We start from the raw sequence: 6,000 nt of genomic DNA, 5'->3' as shown, positions 1-6,000 counted from the left end.
CCTGAAATATATTGGTAACTGTCGATGGAAACAACGGTCAAGTCTTAATGCGCCGGCATAGAAACGTTAAGGCCAGTAACGAGTAACGACCCTGTTCTATAAAATATAGCTACATCGATATTCTAAACTCGGAAACAAATAAAATCAAGCGCCAGCTGCTACGGCCCGCGGACGATCTGCGCACACGCTCACCTGCTATGATTTATGCGCTAGAGTCGCCATTGTGCTGTCATGGCGGCCAGCCCGCGGAAACTTATGAACTACCTAACCTCAAATGTCTTGTATTTTGATATACACAAATTATTGCCTCAATCTATAGACGGATTTGCTAAAGCGCACTTTGGAGTTTTTTAGAGATCTTTCTTTTTTCTGTTAAAATAAGTGGTACCTACCAATAAGTATTTAAACAGCGTAATCTTTTGGAAATAGCCAGAAATATCGCATCGATGCATGTAACGACAACACTCGAATGTGCACAAAATAATGTCCACTGACAGCCTATATAATAAATTAACGAATAAGTATTGCCGCAACATTGTTGCCCATGTTAACCGGAACCACTTCACTCACTGAAAAATGTTGCTTTTTTGAGATGGTCGAAGTCGAATGTATCGACGACTGTACCTGACCTATTTATGTTAGAATCATCTTTGATAACTGCTATAAAGTATGGACCCATCACTACGATACTTACTAAGAAATTCAACGGTAGCCTGTAATTGATCGCGGGTAATCTCATAAGCTCATTATGGGGGATACATTCAATTAACGTATCGATTCTAATCCCGGTTAACGATCACGCATTAAAAGGTAAACGCTATCTGCTAACCAAATAAAATACCTTACCTACTTACTTATAATCATAGAGAGCTTGACCGCCTTCCGTTTTAATTTCAAACAACTGCCATCTCCCTGGGTGGAGTCTGGAAGAGATCGCCGCTAAACATTAAGACTGCCTAAAATATGCTGTTTCAATTTGGTATTTCTTTAATTTGACAGTTTTATTGGTGTGCAACTGTGGTACTTACCGACTTATCTCTATCTTTCTTGTGTAAGTTATTTAATTTAGGAACAAAGAAACGGTAATTATGTGTTCCAATGGACCTAGACCTACCTATAGAGACGTTTTCCAGTCTCTACTTCAAAATGATAAAAATGTTATCAATAATGACCACACTTAGGTAAGTTTTCAACAACGAAACTGTTAAGTTGATGCATTTTTTATTAAATTGAGTGATATATCTGAAGCAACAGAGTCGTGGATAGTATTGACATATGCACAAAGAGAAATGCAAATTATTTTTAATTGCCTTCCGGTAGAAAGTAGGTGAACTTCAACACGAAACGGGCTGGCGATTCAGTTTTGATTCTTGTCGAAATAATGACAAAGCGGCGCGCGGTGTCGAAAATGTCCAAGTGTCCAATTATTCGCACCACGACTACTACAGACTTTTGCCGACCAAACTTGATATATTGCTTCAATTACCTTATATTCACAGCTAAATTAAATTAACATAGGCACTACGTAAATGAAATTTCGATATCCGAACTTTTTATATGCTTTTACTTACTTTCCCATTTTATCTACAGCGGACCAGCTCTTGGCCCGCATCTCACCTGATGGAAAGTGATGATCAGGCCGAAGGTGCGGTGCGGTGCTCATGCAAGTGAGCACGTAGATCTTCAACTGCCAAAAAAAAACAATGCTCTTAACATTGTTTATGGTGCAAGACTTAGGAAAATGGTGGTAGCTGTCCAAGCGGACTTAGAACATGCCCTACAACTAAACCGAGCAGAAAATTTTGCCCTCACTGGGAATCAAACGCAGGACCTCTCTATTTGAGACAGGTGGTTTTACCACTGGACCACTAAAGCGGTCAAAAAGAGAAGTTAGGTAAGTACGTACATAAGTATACCTAAGTTTTTTTAAGTTAAGTCCTACCTACCTCTGTTTATCCTACTTTCAACGAAATAAGAAAAACTTGATAGATTTTAAATGTACTTAAATATTTATTTATTTATTTATTGCACATAATAGATCCTACATTGTATATTGTTAGGTACTAGGTACTAACATACAAATGCACACCCGGTTGGGTACAGCAATACAAATAACAATTATTAAATATTATTAACAATTATTATAAATCTAATGTCTACCTACTTATAAATTTTATAAATATATCATACAATTGCAAGTAACTTAAAAATAGTATAATGTATAATCATTACAGTTAAAACAATATTTATTTACCAACTTAACATGAAATACTATGTTTTTCCTCCATAAATTCTTTAACATTATAAAAACTTTTACTTATTAAAAATGTCTTTAATTTATCTTTGAATAAGTGATCTTTAGGTATATTTTTTACATTATCAGGCAGCTTGTTATAAATTTGTATACAACGGTAGGCAGGACTATTTCTGAACATTTCTGAATTAGGAGTTGGAAGAAGAAGTTTGGTTTTTCGTCGGGGGTTTTGATCATGCTGAAATAGGTAAGTGTGTTTTCTGACAAACATTGCCGCTTCTAAAATGTATAAGGATGGTAAAGTTAGTACTTTCTCTCTAATGAAATGAGGTTTACAGCTGACTCTCTGTTTTATATTAACGATTATTCGTAAACACTTTTTTTGGCTTACAAATAAGTCTTTAGCATCACAGCTATGACCCCACATGATAATGCCGTAACGCAGCCACGCGTACGCGTAGGCGTAGTATGCCGTGAGGGCCGATTCTTTCGACGAATTAGTTTTTAGTACACCCAGTGCATAAAGAAATTGAGATATTTTTAATTTAACAGTTTCAACATGCTTTTTCCAATTTAAGTGGGTATCTAATGTTATGCCAAGGAGGTTAAATTCACTTATTTCTTCAATATTTATTTTTTCTGTAACTGGACTAAGATTAACTTTTTTCTTTTGGTGTGGTTTAAATTGAATTAGTTTGGTTTTTTTATTATTTATTTCTAGGTTGTGGTTTTGAAGCCAGAGTTTTATTAAATTATATGTTTTGACTATGTCATTTTTAGTATTTATTGAGCAGTTGTTTGGTATTTTGAATAGCAGAGAGACATCATCGGCATACAGTACGCTAAGAGTGTCACATATTTTAGGCAAGTCGTTGATATATATTAAAAAAAGTATACACCCTAAGACGCTTCCTTGAGGGATGGACCAGTTAGTCGTAATTAGTCTAGATCGTATGTTTTGTCTTTCGCTAGAAGATTCGTTGTAGTATTGTATCTGTACGCATTGTTGTCTATTGTTAAAGTATGACCGAAGCCACTCATGTGCATCACCACGAATACCTACTCCATAGAGTTGACACCAAGCCGTCTATCGGCGAACTAGATGTGTCGAGTTCCATAATGGGACACTAGAATTGAAATTATCTGATATCTCTCTCCTAGAGAGACAAATAGGGGACGTGAGACGGTACCGTACCTTATTAGGTCAAAATAATGTGTGTGTTATTATCTGTCTTTAATTTAACATTTGTAAAAGATCTGTGTTGGCTGAATAAAGTAAACGACAATAATTCAATGAACAAGTACCTACCATGCTTCAACAAGATGGGTACCTGATAAGACATCGTCCTTTAACACAATTAATATACGAGTTACAACGACTTACCTCTTTGCGACGCCATAATTTAAACACACACTATAGTTTTTTTACATAAGTGTCACTTTTCACAAGTTCACCAAAAATCCGTCACGGTCTGTGCCATTTTTGGCACATTCTAATGAAAATGTATCGAAAACGATGCCAATGTCTTATCGACGATTTCTTAAGAAAATATTTGTTTGCGATTACGCAGACCTGATAAGGGCTAGAGCTGGCTGATTGGAGGATTAATCTAGATTTGCGATAATATTTAATGAATCAACAGAGGTGTGTGTTATNGAGTTTTATTAAATTATATGTTTTGACTATGTTATTTTTAGTATTTATTGAGCAGTTGTTTGGTATTTTGAATAGCAGAGAGACATCATCGGCATACAGTACGCTAAGAGTGTCACATATTTTAGGCAAGTCGTTGATATATATTAAAAAAAGTATACACCCTAAGACGCTTCCTTGAGGGATGGACCAGTTAGTCGTAATTAGTCTAGATCGTATGTTTTGTCTTTCGCTAGAAGATTCGTTGTAGTATTGTATCTGTACGCATTGTTGTCTATTGTTAAGGTATGACCGAAGCCACTCATGTGCATCACCACGAATACCTACTCCATAGAGTTTTGCAAGTAGTATTTCATGGGAGACTTTATCGTAGGCTTTAGTCATATCAAGAAACAACCCTACAGCGTAGCTCTTGTCATCTATGTATTTGAGTATTTCTTGAGTATAGGTATATACAGCTAAAGTGGTTGAGCGATTTTGACGAAATCCGTATTGGTTTATATCGAGAATATTAAATTTTTCAATGAACTTGCAGATTCTATTGGCCATAACTTTTTCAAAAATTTTGGATATTGTTGAAGGAATAGCTATTGGTCGATATTGGCTTACATCTCTACCGCTTCCACCTTTTTTCAAAATAGGTTTAATTAGTACTTTTTTTAGTCTACTTGGAAATGTTTTTTCTGCAAGTGATTGGTTTATAAGTTTTGTTAGTGGTGGGGTCAATTCTTTAGCACATGCTTTGATCAAAGTCGGAGGGATTTCATCTATACCGGAGCTATATTTATTTGAAAGGTTTTTAATAATTTTGAAAATTTCTTGCTCTGTTGCGGTTTGTAGAAACATAGAGTTTATTGCAGGGGTGATTACCGGATGAATCTTATCGGGATGATGGTTTGATGAACCGTCCAGTGTTTCAGGTTTACCTATTGATGCAAAATATTCATTGAAGTTATTTACAATATCGTGTGGACAGCGAGTGGTATTCTTATTTATGTCAATACTAATATTTTTGGGAGGCTTTTTATTTTGTTTAGATGTAGTAACGCGTTTAATTATATCCCACATTTTCTTTGTTTTATTATTAGAATGAGCCATTTCATTAACAAAGGAAATCTTTTTTGATAACTTTATACATTTTTTTAATGTTTTAGAATATTGAATGAAATATTTTTTGAGAAATTTATCGTTTGAGCGATTTTTAAGTGCGCTTAGAAATCTCTTATATTTACAAGATACTCTTAGTCCATTTGTTAGCCATTTATTATGTGTGTTAGGATTTAATTTGACGCGCTTCACTGGTATTCTATGATTTAAAATTTGATTTAATGTGTCATCAAATAGCCCGTAGTTAGTGTTTATATCCGTATTATAGACCAAGATATCATTCCAGTTTATTGAACTGATGTCCGATAAAAAAGCTTGTACATTCTTTGCACTATTTAAGTGGCGCATATTTTTATAAATTACTTTTGGTTTATCTTGGGTTTTAAGTTCGAAGCTGTACAATATAGAATTATGATCTGAAATACCTAAGTCTTCCACAGTTACAGAATAAAATTTATTATTTGTGAAAAGGAGATCTATACAAGTTGCACTTGTTAATGTTTCTCTGGTAGGTTTATCAATAATTTGGTGTAAATTAAGTTCTAACATAATTTCAACAAGTTTTTTATATTCACTAGGGTTTTTCAAGGCATCTATGTTAAAATCTCCGGTAATTATTACATGTTTTTTATAGTGATGTGATTTTAACTTACTGAGTAGGCAGTCTAGAAATTCAAAAAAAGTNAAACTATTAAAATAATAAAAATAGAATGTCACAACCACGCGTTGTAATGTCACGACCATGTACTTAAATAGTTTGCGGCAGTGACACATTTTTAATACCATGGCCGTGACAATTTGGAACGTGTCCGATATATCCAAAAAACTATCTGTGAATTAGCAGATCTTGTGCAATTATCTGAAACTATACTGCATGAGGTACATAATTATGTTTAAAAACCGTACACGGGATGGACGTGTTATGGTTGTCCCTTTTTTCAAATAAATAGGAAATAATTTTTTGCGGCTCACTCACTACGTTCAG

The sequence above is a fragment of the Ostrinia furnacalis genome, unplaced genomic scaffold (assembly GCF_004193835.3).
Source record: "Ostrinia furnacalis isolate ACB-3 unplaced genomic scaffold, ASM419383v2 OfSCF0990, whole genome shotgun sequence".
Lineage (NCBI taxonomy): Eukaryota > Metazoa > Arthropoda > Insecta > Lepidoptera > Crambidae > Ostrinia > Ostrinia furnacalis.
The sequence above is the reverse complement of the archived record's forward strand: the minus strand, read 5'-3'. Positions refer to the sequence as shown.